A 17,556-nucleotide genomic window follows, 5' to 3' on the forward strand; every position below is an offset into this window, starting at 1 on the left:
GAAATACATTTTGTGTAAAATCACATTTTCTGCAGTTTCTTTCCAGAACATGTCACAGAGTACTGGCGCCTTTTCACCCATGCATCCAGAAATTACATTAACAATGCTGTTATTTTTATATTTTTCCGAATTTTACATAGTAAGTTATCAGTCTTTTTAAAATGTGTCCTTTGTCCTTGTTAAGCAACAAATGGTTGTTTAGCTCCACCCCTTTGGCCTCTCCCTGGGACCCAGGAGCCATCCCCCTTTGTTTTCTCCTGGCAGAGGCCATTTACGACTGTATTCGCACTTCGCATTTCCTTAGGAGCAGCTGTTCATTGTTCCTCATGCCTATGTAGCCCAGGTTCTTTCCAAACCCTATAATTACCGGTTAGGTGTGATTTCCTGTGGGGAAACCTGTTATTACAGTTTGGTTGCTTTAGCCAGGCTTACACTTAAATGTTAATTCTGTTGCATATTTCCTTAGCTTAAAACAAACTTGTGATTTCAAAATAGCAGCTAGAATTCTCCTTCAAGATTTTAAACCATGGGATCAAACAATTACAACATATGTTACTCTCAGTAACAGGCCTCTTAGATTGCAAACATTTGATTTCAGTTTATATACATGTTTAAAGTTTAATCAGGCAAGCTTCCTGACAGCTGTCATCTCTGCAGTCCACTGCTGCACAGAGATTTTGACATCCACAGACAAGCCACTTCTGCAGTGTAAATCCCTTTATGCTTTCAGCTTTTCAGGACCTTGAAAGTTTCACAATGCTTTCTTAAACTAAGTGAATTGCAGCACCCAGAAAGAATTTTGGATATTTGAGGGTGTTTTGTACCGGCCTTTTGCAGTTTCAACAACAAAGAAAAAAGGATTTAAAGCAAGATTTTGGGGTTTCAGTTAACAAAGCACTGCTTTTTCTTTCTGTACTCCATTTTCACATGTTGTGGAGCCCAGTGACATATTTCAGGAGTGAGATCTCTGTTCCACCACTGACAACATGCATGGTAGATTGGGCAGCCATATTTTTGTGTTGCAAAGCGCGATTTCCAGAGGTTTTGGCACACACAAGGATTTTGCAGCCATTTTGTGATTTCTGGCGCCATCATAGCACAGTGATGCTGCATGGCAGAGCAAAAAGTGGGTTAAAACATCCCATGACTGCCTGTCAAGTGGAAGTCGGGAGTTGGGATGTTCTTTCTTTCTTTGGTCCAGGTGGAGAAAGTTGACTGCTTCTTCCATCAATGCTGGATCGACATGCTCTCCTCGCCGGTCCTGGATGGGAGTATGAAGGGATACTCTGAGCCCCTTGGGTCTTTAATCCCGGTCTCCGAGTGATCCTCCTTGGTAATTCGAAATTCTTGGTTCCAATGCTATGAGACAGAACAGAGCATGGTTATGGACATTTCCCCACTACTACTCATGTAGTGGGGAAGATGCATACATTTGACATACAATTTACAATATTCCCCACCTGTATTTACTAATGGTTTTAACAATTGGATTCTTCTAGGTATCTGGAATGTCCTCCTTTGGGTTTCCGGTTGGCTCCTCTATTTGCCACAGAGTATGCCTGGGATGGCAACTCTTCAGCAGGTTGATGTGGACCCACTTGTCTTCCCCTTCTTCCAAACTGCCCTTGGGGATGCAGATTTTGTAGGTGACTGGTGAGATTCTGTCTACAATGTCAAAAGGACCCTGCCAAGTAGGGAGGAATTTGCGCTGTTTGGCTTGGTTCCTTTGGACATTGTACAAGTAGACCCGGTCTCCTACTTGATATTCTTTTTTAGTTGTCGTAAGGTCATAGTGGGTCTTCATACTGTCTGCAGATCTTTCTAGGTTCTGCTGAGCATAGGCAAAAGCATGTTGAAGGTGTTTTCTCAGATTCTCAACATACTCATGATTTGTGGAGGCATTTATCAAGGTCTGCTCTTGGGTTCTGTAGAGCAGATGCTGGGGTGCACCATCCTTCATCCAGTCACCAGCTCAAACGGAGACATTTTGGTTGCAGAAGAAGGGGTAGATCTGATCGCCATCAGGACAAGTGGTAATCGAATGTCCCAACTTGGCCCAGAATCTGTCACAAACCTTTTTAATATGCTCACAATAGTTTGGTTGTATCTCTCAGCTCCACCACTAGAGGCTATCCGGTAGGCAATGTGTAGTTTCCTTTTGACCCCAAGTATCTCCTACATCTTTGATCTTTGTCATCACTTCGCTAGTGAAGTGGCTACCTCAATCTGACTCAATCCTTTGGGGTAGCCCAAAACGCGAGATGATGTGATTGATCATCAGGGCAGCTGCTGTTTCTGCCTTGCAATTTGGGGCCCGGGGACATTCCACCCATTTAGTGAACACACGTGTTACGGTCAACATGTACCTGTTCCCACTAGAGGAGCGAATCACAGGCCCGATGAAATCGACTTGTAAATCTGACCAAGGCAGTGTCATCCCCCTCTTTTGGAGGGGAGCACGGTGTGTGTAACGCTCACCTGGTATCCACGGGGACGTCACTCAGCCTGTTCTGACCTCTTACGACCTCAAACCCTTCCCTGGAGGCTATTCGACTGAAGACTCGGCCTGAAACACAGGATTGGTAGAGTTTAACTCCCTATTGTCTCTGTTTGCTTGAACCCCTTCTTCTCCGGGGTCCAACCCTTCCCTTTGATCCACAACTCACCTTGTTTTCTTGGATAGTGTGCTCTCTGCCCTGCCTTCAGCGCAGGGGCGCGTTGATTGATACAGGCTCATTGCTGCCCAGTTACTTCACTGGCAAGAGTCAGACAGGTAAGTATAATGAGTCTTTTGAACAGTTCTCTAACTTCGTTCCTTTCTTTCCTTAGATGATGGCCGGCGTCCGTGGATGGCGGTGTGCTGCTGAGATGAGTAGCGCTGAAGGTGAGTGAGAGCGAGATGCACCGCTTTCGTATTTGCATTGAACTGAGTTCTTTTTCTGTGTCTTTTAGGTGCCGCAACGTTTTCAGCGTGGATGCCGGTTATGAAGAACAAATGCGGTGGATATGCTCGGTATGCGGCGCCTCTAGATGTTTCCACGCTAACCTGGAGTGTCTTTTCCCTCTTGCAGATGGATGAGAAGTTCCGGAGACAGAGTTCCCCCAGAGCGGCTGGGATTCAGGTAAGCGTTTGAAGCTCGTACAGTATTTAAAAATAAGCGAAGATTTGCAGAATGCTTACTAATGCCTTTTTTCTCTTCTTTTCCTTTTTCCTTAGGAAGCGGCGTGCCGGGATGGGAATGACACCGCCGAAGATGCCCGCAGAACAGAAGGAGCGATGACTGATGGGCAAAAGAGCCGCAAGGTAAGGCTGTTCCCAACAGTGTTCTTGTTCTTGCAGGAGCTGAGCGCAGAAGAAAGATGCAGGCCTACTGGAGACCAATCCGAGCATGGTGAGTGTCACGCTGCAGGTGCAGAAAACGCAAAGCATGTTTCTAAGCCTGGGTGTTGCTTAAATAGTCTCTGGGTATCCCAGGAGCCTCTGGGCTGAAAACACCCAAAAGACTAGACCGCACATGCAGTTCTGGGAACCGAAATATGTGGAGGCATGCATTTTGTCCCCATCAATGCACTACAAGTCCAATCCCCAATATTATCCTCTGGGAGTGAGTGAGTCTGGTGCCACAAGCACCAAGTCTGACTCCAAGTGGGTCTTTGGAGGGATGGAGAGGCCCTTGGCGGCCATGTAGGTGATCGTGGCCTGGCTCCAGCCTGACATTTTGGAGGGCTGGGGACATGAGTGGCAGGAATCATGACAGTGTGTGAGTGATGTTGGCTGAAATTGTGCACACACAAGACACCCCTTCAAGTATTGGTCGAGGTCCTGCCCCATGTGTGGCCAGTATGCAACCTCTCGTGAGATTTCTAGTGTTGTATGAAACCCCAGATGACCGGCTGTGGCCGCATCATGGGCGTGACTAAGCATCAGGCTTCGGAATGAGGTAGGGACCACCCACTGGTCATGGCCAGCTATGGATCTCCTTACCAGCAAACCGTCCTGGATTCGGAACATTTCTGGACATTTCATCAACTCTCTGAGGTCCTCTTTCCCAGTGTAATGGTATCTGTCAGGGGAAAGGTCTCAGGGTCCTCAATGTGTTCATAAAACTTACCAATTATTGGATCCCCCTTTTGAGCCATAATCAAATCAGCATCTGGGGTCTCCTTACTCCATTGTGCAGTTGAGAGTTCATTGTGAGCATTTGTCTGGGACCTAGTGATAGCAGTGACCTGGATTTCCCGCAGCAGGGACTCGATCTCCAGTAGATCCCCTTGGATGGGTCCGGTTTTGGCCAGATGATCAGCTAGGTCATTTCCAGTTTTGTCTGGTCCCTCTCCTTTAGAATGACCTTGATCCTTTTCCAGTAGATGGTCATCCCATTCGAGGTGACCAGATCATCAATATTTTATATTCATTTCCCATGTTTAAAAGGTTTATTATTAGCACATAGCATGCCTCTGGATTTCCAGTTAACCAGGTGCTCCACAAACCCGTTCCGTACATAATCTGAATCAGTGATTATGCCCAGTTGGTGAAGTTGTTGTTGGACAGCAGTGAGGATGGCTTGATGCTCAGCCATCAACTCTGCCACTTGACTACATCGGGGACCGATTTTGTACCCAGCTGAGGGTTCTGGGGAATCATTCATCCATGAATTCCCTACGCCGGCCACAAATTTCTTTTCCCCGTTGTTGTCAACATGGTAGGAGCACACATCCTCATAGACAGTGGGCATTCCCTCACACTGATCTTCTTCATAGACTTTGTGTGGGGCATTAAGGTATGCCTCCATGTTGTCCTTGATTTTAAGACTTCCGTCCTCGAGACAGTTTTCTCTGGCACAATCATGCAAGTCAGCCAGACCTTGCGCGAGGGGACTCTTCTTGTTTTGGCCATATCTGACTTCCACAGGAAAGCCTTGCATTGACAGAATCCAGCAAGTAATTCGAGAATTACTCACATTTCCGGCCCAGATTCTGTCACTTTGAAGATATTGCAAAGGTTGGTGTGGAATCTCCACTATGATGTGTTCCCCCTGGATAAACGGGCGGTAATTCTTCAATGCCCACACCGTTGCCAGGAGTGCCTTCTCAAAATCATTGAATTTTTCCTCCACAGAGGATAAAGTCTTACTCGCATAGGAGATTACTTTATTGACCTTGTCATGCTTTTGATATAATACTGCAGTCAAGCATGTATTTGAGAACCCTGTCTCCAAGATGAACTCCTTGATTTTGACAGGGTAAGCTAGGCAAGGCGCTGGTGAGAGGCTTATTTTGAGTTGTATTACTGCCTCGGCTTGTTCTGGACCCCACTCCCACTTAACCCCCCTTTCAAATGATGGATCACGTGTCTTGTGATCTCTGCGTAATCCTCAATGAACTTTCTACTGCAATTAGTTAGTCCAAGGAGGCTCCTTATTTCCCGCAGAGTTGTGGGGTCTTTTATTTTCTGGAGTGCTTCTACTTTCTTTTCCTGGGGACAGAGACCCTGAGGAGTTATCTCATGCCCCGAGAAATTGACACGGGTTCTGCACCACTGTGCCTTTTGAAAGGAGAGTTTTGCTCCGGAAGCCCTCAACTGTGTCAGAACATAACGGATCTCCGCTATGTGTTCCTCCACAGTTGAGCTTTTGACTAGAACATCATCTACATAGGCCAGATTACCCCTTTCACCCAGGTCGGGCATGGCCTTGTGTAAAAGATGTTAAATTAATTGCCGGAGTTGATGTATCCGAAGGGAGTACGGGTCCAAGTGTACTGCTGCCCCCTGAAGGTAAAGGCCAGCTTGTATTGGTCCGCCATACTGACAGGTACAGTCCAGTGCCCATTGGTCAGGTCAATGGCAGTGAATACCTTTGACCCCTGGATCTGGGCCAGCCCTTGATCAATGTAGAGAAGAGGCCATCGGGAATTATGAACCCGTTTGTTGAGCTCCCTTAGGTCAGCACAGAGTCTCCTCTGGCCGTTAGCGTTCAAAATCCCCAGCACCGGACTATTGAAGGTGCTGTGGACTGGACGAATTGTCCCACGAGACTCAAGGTTCTTAATTATTTCAGTAAGGGATTCCATTGATGCGAGAGGCAAGTGATATTGCTTCAAAACACTGGAGTCATCCCAGGGTCCGTGGGAATTGTTGTTGTGTGGATGTCGGTGCGACCACAGTCATATGAGTCCACTGCAAAGAGATCTTGAAAATCTAAGAAAACCTGTTTCAATTTTTGCTTTTGCTCCAGAGTCTCACATGCATCAGCTAGGTTGACTCTCTCTTCAACCATCTACCTGAAGCCTGGAAATACTTCCGGTTTGGCCATCTCAGCGGACTCCTCCAGCTGGGTGGAGAAGTCCCTGGTCAGAGTGCTGATTTGGACTAATGGCTTCAGGAGGGGAAGGCAGTCCTCGTGGACGTGAAAGATCACCTCATCCCTCCTGAAGTCACAGGTCACATCTTCCTTACCATAAGGTCAGGAAGAGTACACCAGGAAATTCCCCCCCATGCCGGGTGAAGATCCTGTCTGGTGTTGTGTCATTGTCGCTATCACTGTCAAAACAGTCCTTGGGGATTGGTCCTAACAGTTCATTACCTAAATCTATGGAAACATGTCAGTCATCAACCGCCATTCCAATAATGGTGCCTGCGCCCAGAGTGATACTCTTTAGGTCGCTGTTATCCACCTCTATTGAAATGGTGTTGTGTTCTATGTTGACTAGTGGTGTTGGGTTTACCCCCAACCCTTGCTGTTGAAAATGAGCATTGAGATGGACATAGGCGTCAGGGTTTTTCAGTTTCTGTCCTCTTAATTTTTACTCCCAGTGAGAATTGTCGGGTCCATTCTGGGATGTGACTTCCTGAATTTCAACTGCATATGGCAGCAGTTGAGCTGACCGAAATGCTTTCTCTGGGTCATCAAAGTCCATGGGATTCTATGACAAGACCGGAGGCGAGCATTATGCTTTATCTTCTTTAATTACTGCTAACCACAGCTTTTTAAATCTTTCTTTGTTTTGCTATATAACACTTTTTTTTTTAATAACTCGTATAAACAGAGAAAAGAAAAAATGAAAACATCGTTTTAACATGACAAAACTACATTTCCCAGGAGGCTTCTTTGCTCGGTAGTCCCACAGCCTCTCTTTCACTGTCCAATCCGGCAATCCTTCCTGCTATAAGTCCCCGTATCCCTGGGTCCATTCCTCTTCTTTTTTGCTGCAGCCACAGATAAGTGACGTTTATTATGGATAGTGCTTGATTATACTATCTTTGTCTGTTGAAACGTTTCAAGAATGGACTTTACTTATTCTTAATGGCGGGCGCGTGTAACTAACAAGCGGCAAAGCGTTCGCGCGAAGCTTTATATGCGCTGACCTCGCGAGTAGCAGGGACATCTCGCACGACCCAACAATTATGGAATATGCTCTTGTTGCCTATGGAAATTTTAAGCATACACCTGCTAGGCAGGAGATGTTTGGAATTGGGTGTTTCCAGGTCCATTTCCCATTTGTCTATCAATTTAAATGTGGGATTGGCTGGATCTTTTGTGAGTTTGCGGAGCATGGCCTTGCTGATGAAGCTCTTACCGTTGTTCACACATACTCGGGCGAGAACAGAGTCCTTCCCCTCATTTAACTGAATAGGGGTGAACTGCCCTCTAATTTTCTGAATATCAGCCAAGCTTTGAGCCGATTTCTCATCTTTTTGGACTATAGGAATGGGATTTTCTGATTGTGAATTTGTATAGAATTTCAGAGTGTTTCCTTCCAGTGTGGAATGCCACCTTAGACTGGAAGGAAGGTTGATTTTCAGAAATAGAGAGGACTCCCCATCACCAGTTTGTTGTCCTACTGCAATTACTGTCACGTCTGGGATTTGATTATTCTGAAAGTGGAACTCAATTTGGTCAGATTTTTGTTCAACCATGTGGCATGTGCCATTTAAACTAACATGGTTGACACTCTGTTTTAATTTTATTGGTCGGTTAGTCTGAGTCCAGAGGACCTTGTTTACACAATCTATGAGGGGAGACAATCTACGCGGGATGTCATTCCCTAGTAAACATGGTGTGCCCTCTACAGTCACAACTATGACCGGGTGCTTCACCTTGTGTCGCCCAATTTTAATGTCTAAATCCGCAGTCCCCTCGACAGGAATTTCCTTCCCATCGAAGTTCTGAATTTGTCCAAGAAGAGGGGTGAGAGGGATTTGGTAGATCTCCCCCCTTCCCGAATTCAGTTAATCAAAGGCCATTTTTGACAGAAGGGTAGCTTGGGATCAAGTGTCCACCAGTGCCAAAATTGTACATTGCCCCTGTGTTTGGACCGGGGCATAACATCTTCCCTCCTTTGACTCAAGGGGGCAAAGATAATGCACATTTTTGGCCAACTGGTGGGTTAACTTCCTTGCTTTGGATACTGACAGAGAGGTGATTTGGGCAGGATTTTGTTTGGGATCTTGGGAACCTGTAAGAGAGATGTGACAGCCACATATGGGGGAAGCTTTGGGCTCCCCTGGTTCTGATTCTTGGCTGCCCCCCCTTTTGGGAGGCAGTCACCAGGATGTGTTTGAACCAGCGGATTTTCGTGCTGGTCATTCTGGGGTTTGATGATGGGCGGTTCTAACTCGGTCCCCACATCTACCCAGTCTGGATTTGGATCCTTTGGGACCCATTATTCTTTGGGAGGAGTTCCCCCATCCATGAAGGAGAAGATTATTTTCCCCAAATCCTCTGAGGACCCCTCTCCTTCAAACTGGAAGATTTGCACCTCCTCCACAAAATGGGTCTTCTTAGGCTCTTTATTTCTCCTACCCGCCCTCTGCTCCTTGGGTTGCAGACTTTCGGTGGCAGGAGATTTTGGGCTTTTCACAAGTGGGGAAGGACGCTTCCTCCAAGGCTTTACACCCCCCTTCCCCATGTCCCTCCTCCCTGGGAACCAGTGGTTTATCGGGGTTCTTCCCCCGTCATTGTTCTGGAGCACCAGATCCTGGATTTGAGGAATTCTGAGCGGCCATGCTCATCTGAGGGTTCTGTTGAGCCCTCAGCATGCGACCCAGATCCTGTGCCATGTTCTGGACCTGGCGCTCTAGTTGGGACACCGGCTCTGGCTGGTACGGGTCCTCAGATCTATCCTGAGTTGATCCCAGGAAGGGTAACTATCCCTTCTCGCAAAATACCCCTGGTTAGGAAAGTTTGGGTACCCCTCCGCCCTTGGCCTACCCTCTCCTTGATTGGGCTGTCTGGACACCGGCTCTTGCTGGTACGGGTCCTCAGATCTATCCTGAGTTGATCCCAGGAAGGGTAACTATCCCTTCTCGCAAAATACCCCAGGTTAGGAAAGTTTGGGTACCCCTCCGCCCTTGGCCTACCCTCTCCTGGATTGGGCTGTCTGGGCTAAGGAAAGTGGGGAAAGAAAGAAGGGTTGTTTTGGGGGTCGAAGTTTGGCGGGTACCGGGGGAAATAACGTGGTCCGGCATTTTGGGGATTACTGCCCTCCTGGGGAAAGTGAGGAGGGAAGTTTCCTGGGTTTCCTGCTGTCTGGTTGGATCCCCCCACCTCCTTTGGGCTAGAGGAGTCCACACATAGCCTAGGGTGGGTCTATTTCCCTTGTAGCGTGGGCTGATGTAGTCAGGAGTCCCATTAGTGGGGTTACCTCCCTGTCTCCCTGTTTGCGATTGGCCCGAGAGCCTTCTGGGTTTGGGGTTGGTCGGATTCTGCGGGGAAGGTTTTTAGGCCCACCAATCTCTAGATCTAAAATGGGGACAACCTTCACCTCCGCCATCTTAGCAGCAGCAGGGGTGTTGGTTGGTTTGGGGCTTTTGCTAATATTTTTACTTTCCAATGGCTTCTGTACTTCATAGATGCACGTTGCTTGTTCAATGACCCAGTCTAGTGATCTTTTCTCATGAAAGTCTCTCACTAGCTGGGTCATAATGTATTTCGGGAGAGCATGAAAAAAGATGTTCACAAATTCCTTAATGTGAGTGCACACCCTTCTAGTGGTCTGTGCAAAGGCGAATTTCAATTCCTGAACAAATTCTTGTGGGGCCTGGTCTTCCCCACATCATAAGTTGTAGGCTGCCTTGCGAGCCTCTTGAGGGTTCCTATGAATGGAAAAATGTTTCAAGATGGCTGCCCTATAGGTGGACCATCTGGAATGGTTCTGATCCTCCAGCCCCACAAAGAAGCTGGAGTACTCAGGAGAAAACGTCCACTTTACATACTGAATACAGCTTTGGCTGTCCTTCAGATGGAAAGTCTCCATCATCTGCTCAAATAATTCAGGGTGCACCCAAACCATATATTTGGCATTTTTGTGGTAGGGCGTGATGACGATCCTAATAGCTTTTGTTTGTTTCAGGGGGTCCTTCAGTAACGCTCTCTTGACCTTGTTAGCCTTTTTAGTTCTGGTCACCCTGGTCCACTCATCCTCTGACTCAGAGGCACTGCTACCAGAGGTGGTCTTCTAGACTCTCCCGGATTCTGCGAGCTTGGGAATGGCTGGCAGAATGTGGGGGCCTAGTCTCTTGGGACCTGTAGCGCTCAGAAGAGTCTGCTGACTCTTCCTTGCTCCCAGGATTGGCTGAGTACCCCCCCCCCCACTGTCCTATCTGGAAGAGGTTTTTAGTATGCTCTTAGTGGGCCTAGTCTCATGGAATTCCCCACCAAATGTCACTGCCTGATCTCTTGGTAAGTTATCTGATTCTCTCCTCACTGGAGTCTCCCCGATCAGAGAAGATGGCCCTAGCACTTGGGAACCTGTACATAGATGCCCACCCATCCATTTCGGGGAGGCGCTGACCTATTAGCCCCATATTTTCCATTGGGTTGAAGTCTACCATCCCCGTGGCCCTTGGTTCATGTGAGCCAGTGGACATGGGGGGTGGCAGAGTCCATGGAATTGAATGGATTAAAGTCTCTGGCGAGAACAGAGTTCCTGAGGTTATGCTTCGGGGTTTCCCTCTCCCATCTGACCACATCTCTCTCAGACCCTACTCCCTATTGGCATGCAAGAATCTGACCCCTTTGTTCTTCTATTAAGGCCTTACTGGTCTCTATTAGTTGTTCCTGCATGGCTATCTATCTATGGAGCCTGTCATTTATTTTTCACAGAGAGCCTCATTGTCTCTCTGTGTTTCCTGTCTGATTTGGGAGTATTTGGCCAATGTTTGCTGCAGGAGGCCCACCTCCTGGGTCTGTTCCTTACTAGCCTGATCATTCTTTGCCAGAGCATCTTCCACCCTCCCGGTATGCTCTAACAGCTTTTCATAGTCCCTTTTGAGTTCACCCAGTCCCTGAAGGGCTAGGTGATTTTCTTCTAGCTCGGTCTTTAAATGGCTGACTTCCTGGCCTAGGGAGTCCCTCTCTTGACATAGAGTTCCCATCTGCTCAGCCAGGTCGTCCCTTTGTTTCCTAATGGCATGTAATTTCTGGCGCTCCTCATCAAAATCTGTTTGAGTGTGGAGATCCTTCACTATTAATTTGTTATTTTCCTCCTTTAAGGATTCTAGGCGGTTTTGTAATGTGACTACCTGCTCTGCACAGGCTCTATTAAAATGTAATTGCTGTTCCAGCTTTTGTTGGCGCTGTTGCAGAGAATCCAACCTTTCCTGACACTCTTTCTGCAGTGTCAGTAATGTGGTATCTTGCTCTGCCTTCTCTTGCTGCAGGAGATCCAGATGTTCCTTTAATTTTGTCAGGTACTGTCTGGCTTCTCTCTCTGAATCTTGCCTCTTTTGTAGCATTTGCTCTGCAGAGTCCAGATCTGTTTGGGTTTTCTATAGGGATTGTACTTGCCTCTTTGCCAGATCTAGGTTTTCGGCATATTTTTCCTGTATTACTTCAATGTGAAGGTAAAAGTATGCCCCTATTTTGGCAATTTTACATTGCTCTTCTTTTACTTTTGCGGCCATATGCAATTCACTAATGGCATGGTGTAATGGACACTGGTCCTGCCATGTATCTAATTCTAGACCAAAACACAAGAGTCCACACTGCTATATAATTTACTTTCAGAGAACTTTCAGTAGTAATTTGGTTATTAAGTGTATCAACCTGATAACACTAAAACAACAAATTGATGGCTGTAGCAAACTGTGAAAACAATCAAGGCAATCCCTTGGTAAGAAAAAAGGAGACATTACTTGTGTTTCAAAGAGCATAAAATTAAGAGAGCACAATTTATGTGAATAAGTAAACAAATCTAAAATAAAACAATGAAACAAAAAATCAGAAAACAGTAGGTCTGAACAATCACTTTGTTCATCACAATGAAGTGGCAAACAGAAAAATAGACAATAAATAAATAAATGTCAACTCCAGGTATTAACTTAAATTCAGTCAATACTCTGATTCTTGGATGAATGAAATTTTCAATTCTCAGAAAAATTCTTTAACAAATTCTTTGACGATGCTTTAACAAAGTATTCCTATGGTTTAAGTTGACAGGTCTGTATGGCAGTGATTTGTTGTTTGATTTCATGCAGCCAAACATTATCATCCTGCTCTACCCATTCACCCCTGACAAACAATTTGTGCAGTAGGTGTTCCTTTGCAATATTGATTTCCACTGGAGTCGCCATTCCGGAAATATTAATTTCCTTCTGACTTATCTCAGGGTTATTTTACTTTGCAAAACAGGCCCAACTCCTTTGAGTATTTCTATTGAAGGGTGTTTTTACAGTGTAGCGCAGTATGGTAGCCCAACAGGGTGTATGAACCCCGTCAGTTAGCACGCTGTGTTAGACTGTCACAAGTGGTATGTCTAATTCAGGATCTCGTGACGAGCCCACAAGCTGTAAGTGATTTCAATCCGGCACACACCCAGGTCAACGCCTAGCGTGTAATGCACAACTGAAATCCTTATTTATTTTTGTCTAAAAGTTCTTTATTCTGAACGATATACCACTCATATCAAGCCTCTCTCCTGGAACCCCCCCCCCCCGGTCACACTGAACCAGGAATCAGGCTGCTTTGCAAAGTTAAAATATTTATGTATTTACAATTTAATCACACTATGTTTTTATGGGTACACAATAATCACCAATGGGGTGATGTAACAGTGAATAATCTCTTTAATACACAAGGAGTAATAATGAGCAAAACAATTAAGCACAGAAATAATACTTTTGGGTTTGTGTGTATGCAGATCAGATAGCACTGTGGTTAAATGTTCCCCCTGCAAACCCCTCAACCCCCAATAGGCAATGTAAGGAGATAGGAGGAGAGAGCAGGTATTCAGGAATGGCAGAATTCAAACAAAATAACAATCCCACTTTCCCCCAGCAAACAGAATGGACTGTCAAGCTGCCTGAATGACTTTTAAAGTTATCTTGTGAATGTATTGGGCAAAAACACTAATATGGTCAACATTGCTGAAATTGCTATCAATTCTTATGAGAGCCGCTTTGGATGGTTGCACACAAACACAAGCAATGATTCAATACCAAGAAACAATTTGAAATCCTAAAATTCAAGTCGGGAGCAATCAAAAGTTGTTTTACACGTGTCAGAATTTCCCAAAAAACTAAATTCGTGGCCAACTTTTCACTGTGCAATAATTGTGATAACGGGAAAACTGTATGGATGCGGTTTTATATGTGATCTAAAGCGGTGGATGTAAGCTACAAGCAGAAGTTGAAATTTTGTTTCTAGCACAAAAACTGAGGACGTTATGGACGTTTTAGTGGAGGTCGGTGTTTTCGAGATAGGCGCAAGAATGGATAACGGGAATGTCCTTTTAAAATGACAAATGGTATTTCTAACACTAGAGGATGACTATTAACAAAACTAATACCCCACAAGAACACAGCCACTTGATCAGAATGACTGCCTGCCCGGGAATCGCCTTCTTCAGATGAGAAATGATCAGCACAAAGATAGTTTTAGCAATACTAGTACAGGAGGAAGATAGGAGGCATAGGATAGAGAGTTTAGACAATTCAAAAATACTCCTAACAATACGGGTTCTGAATACAAGATAGGATGGGTTTTAGATAGGGACTAACTAGACAAGGTACATATGCTAGTTACACAGTTCTATCTATAGATACTCACTAGATATTTTTTTAAACGGAACCGTCAGGATTCTGGTCCATCAAAATTCTGGTCAGGGAATTGGATCTGGTTCTAAGGTAGACAGCTTGGCACATCGGATTGAATCTGCAATCAGCAAGGCACTCTGGTCACAGCACGGCACAGGACTGGACTAGATCCACCCTTCTTGGTTCTGATGATAATTATTTCAGCAGGCAAGCAGTACAGCTCAGCCCGGCTGTATTTTGATGCTCCCCTTAGGTCTGTGGAGTTCTGGTTCTGGAATTTGAAGCCTAGCTGAAAATGGTTCAGCTATGCAATGGGTTTCTGCTTTGCCAAGTTTCTGGAGCCTGTAGCAAGGAAGATGGAGAGTTCTGCAACAGGGTGCTCCGCCAGCGTCGGGATAGTGGGTGAATCTGTCTGTCTTTTATATGGTGAGCTGTCTCTATTTATGGTGTGAGAAAGAGGTGTGTGTGCTGGTTTATCCTAAGCTCGCCCCTTTTACAGGTGATTGGGTCAGAGTCTCATCTCTGCCTTGATAGGATGAGAGAAACAGGGTTTCACTTTATGGTGTGATTTTATGAACCTGTGGATCCACCCCTAGCCCCTTGAACACAACATCTACTTTTGGCACCATACATATTTACACATGTGCAACCTCTATAAGAATCACATATCCAGGTTACTTATTTTATATAGCAGCTATCCCTCCAAACCCCGTGGGATCTTGGCTCTGCTTTTCACAGAACTTTGACCTTTTCATCAGGATCACAATGTCCAATTTATGAGCAAATTTCTACAAGTGTGTGCGTTTACCATGGGCATAAGTGTATAAAGTTTCATACTTCTAGCAGCAATACATTTTTGTGGAAAATCACATGTTCTGCCGTTTCTTTCCAGAACATGTCACAGAGTTCTGGAGCCTTTTCACCCGTGCATCCAGAAATGACATTAACAATCCTGTCATTTTTATATTTTTACCAATTTTACATAGTAAGTTATCAGTTTTTTAAAATGTGTCCTTTGTCCTTGTTAAGCAACAAATGGTTGTCCCCCTTTGTTTTCTCCTGGCAGAGGCCATTTACGACTGTCTTCGCACTTCGCATTTCCTTGGGAGCATCTGTTCATTGTTCCTCATGCCTCTGTAGCCCAGGTTCTTTCCAAACCCTATAATTACTGCTTAGGTGTGATTTGCTGCTGGAGAGGAAAAGGCCTCTGTGAGGAAACCTGTTATTACAGTTTGGTTGCTTTAGCCAGGCTTACATTTAAATGTTAATTCTGTTGCATTTTTCCTTAGCTTAAAACAAACTTGTGATTTCAAAATAGCAGCTAGAATTCTCCTTCAAGATTTTAAACCATGGGATCAAACAATTACAACATAGGTTACTCTCAGTAACTGGCCTCTTAGATTGCAAACATTTGATTTCAGTTTATATACATGTTCAAAGTTTAATCAGATAAGCTTCCCGACAGCTGTCATCCCTGCAGTCTACTGCTGCACAGAGACTTTGACAACCACAGACAAGCCACTTTTGCGGTGGAAATCCCTTTGTGCTTTCAGCTTTTCAGGACTTTGCAAGTTCCACAATGCTTTATTAAACTAAGTCAATTGTAGCACCGAGCAAGAATTTTGGATGTTTGAGGGTGTTTTGTACCGGCCTTTTGCAGTTTCAGCAACAAGGAAAAAAAGATTTAAAGCAAGATTTTGGGGTTTCAATTAGCAACGCACTGCTTTTTCCTTCTGTACTTCATTTTCACATACTGTGGAGCCCAGTGATATATTTCGGGAGTGAGATCTCTGTTCCACCAATGACAACATGAATGGTAGATTGGGCAGCCATCTTTTTGTGTTGCAAAGCGCGATTTCCAGAGGTTTTGGCGGTCACAAGGGTTATGCAGCCATTTTGTGATTTCTGGCACCATCATAGCACAGTGATGCCGCATGGCAGAGCCAAAAAGTGGGTTAAAACATCCACAGCTGGTGGCAGCTGTAATTTCGTTTTGGCATAATCTGGCTGCAGTAGTCTTTACTGCACTAGTGGCCCAGTGCACCAGCATGGTAACCCAATGGGCACTGAGATTAATCCATTTGAGTCATCACAGATTCCAAGACGGTGAACTTCTCCCATGTGGCTAGGGGACAGCAGCCACTACCTGATCCTGAACCTTGGGGTGGGTATATGAGGGAGGATAACAAGAGAGGAGACAACTAGCGGGTGATGTTTTGACTTCATTGGACAAGACACAGTATTACCCCCTTTCCCATGAGATAGACCCTCTAATACCTGAGTTCTCAATAGCCTATTGTCATTCCGGTCAGGCCCCCACCGTTGACATAAACTCACACATAACACCTTTTGTTTCTGATTCACCTTTATGTGAAATCTCTGAGAATAACCATATCAGAGTTAAAAGCCCAATGACATCCATGTACACCAACTCCCATAACTACCTAGGTACTGGGACAAGGAGGAGGAGAAGGGAGTTTTTGCGAAATGGCCAGAGCTCGAAGTACAACATGCGGGCTAGTTGTTTTTCCCAGTCTTCAGTGCGTGGGGCATTAAAAGATTTAAAGATGGCAATCGCACTATTGAATCGAGCAGTGCAGGAGAGGCAGTTGAACCCCAGGCTGAGACTCATGGACACGAGGCACATGGAGAGGCATGGTGGAATGGAGAAGGCCGGCGGGACAGAAGAAGAGAAGCAGCGTGTGTGTACGAAGGACCACGGAGATGCCGGGAGCCGAGCAGGCATTCCTGGATGCCAGGCTGCTCAAAGACACAGCGTTCTTCAGTCAGGGTCAAAAAGGAAAGCCAGCGTGTTACTGTGAAGTTGCGCAGGATGCTGGAAGAACGTCTGCACACTCCAAAGGGGAAAGCGGGTGAAGGAACCACACTGCAGCGGTGCAAGCTGACTTGAAGATGCTGGAAGGAACTGGTGAGTCGGCACAAAGCAATTCGGGACTCCCGGGCAGTCTGACAGGCACACCACATATGTTTTAATGGTACAAGAATGCCAATACAGAAACTATCCGAAGTTTGTTTGAATGCAGGCAAGGCAAAATATAAATGCAACACCCAATAAGAAGAATGTTTGAATGCAATCAAGGCAAAGTACAACAGAAAAACACCAATCCAGTACAGATGCCTGAGATGCCAGTGTGGGGGAAAAGTTTTAACAAATGTTGCCATTGATAGATATACCAAGCCCCTCACAGTATTTGCTATTGTGGTATAGCCAAAGAACTGTGAAACGAATAAGAAGTTCTGACAGGCAAGTACACCAGGCAGCTGAAAACATATAAAGATTCCTGTCAGGGGAGTATACCAGGTGATCTGAAAAGAACTATAAAAAAAGTCCTGCTATTCGAGTATACTAAGCAGCTAAAATTGAATAAAGATTCCTGTTACGGGAGTATACCAGGCAATCTGCAGAGTAAAAAGAAGTTCTACAGAAAGACTGTTAACAAGAACTCTCTGAGTCCAGTAAAGACGCACAATAACTGTTAAAGAGACATTGTTGCCATCCT

At 45.4% G+C, this 17,556-nt stretch overlaps 1 protein-coding gene across 1 annotated transcript in view; it reads right to left on the reverse strand.

Annotated features, from left to right (window-relative positions):
- SFXN5 (sideroflexin 5) overlaps positions 1-17,556 on the reverse strand; it is a 1,920,751-nt gene that overhangs the window by 1,277,164 nt on the left and 626,031 nt on the right. The gene's annotated exons all lie outside the window — the stretch shown is intronic.

This window comes from Ambystoma mexicanum, chromosome 6q, assembly GCF_040938575.1.
Source record: "Ambystoma mexicanum isolate Mex_15411 chromosome 6q, UKY_AmexF1_1, whole genome shotgun sequence".
Lineage (NCBI taxonomy): Eukaryota > Metazoa > Chordata > Amphibia > Caudata > Ambystomatidae > Ambystoma > Ambystoma mexicanum.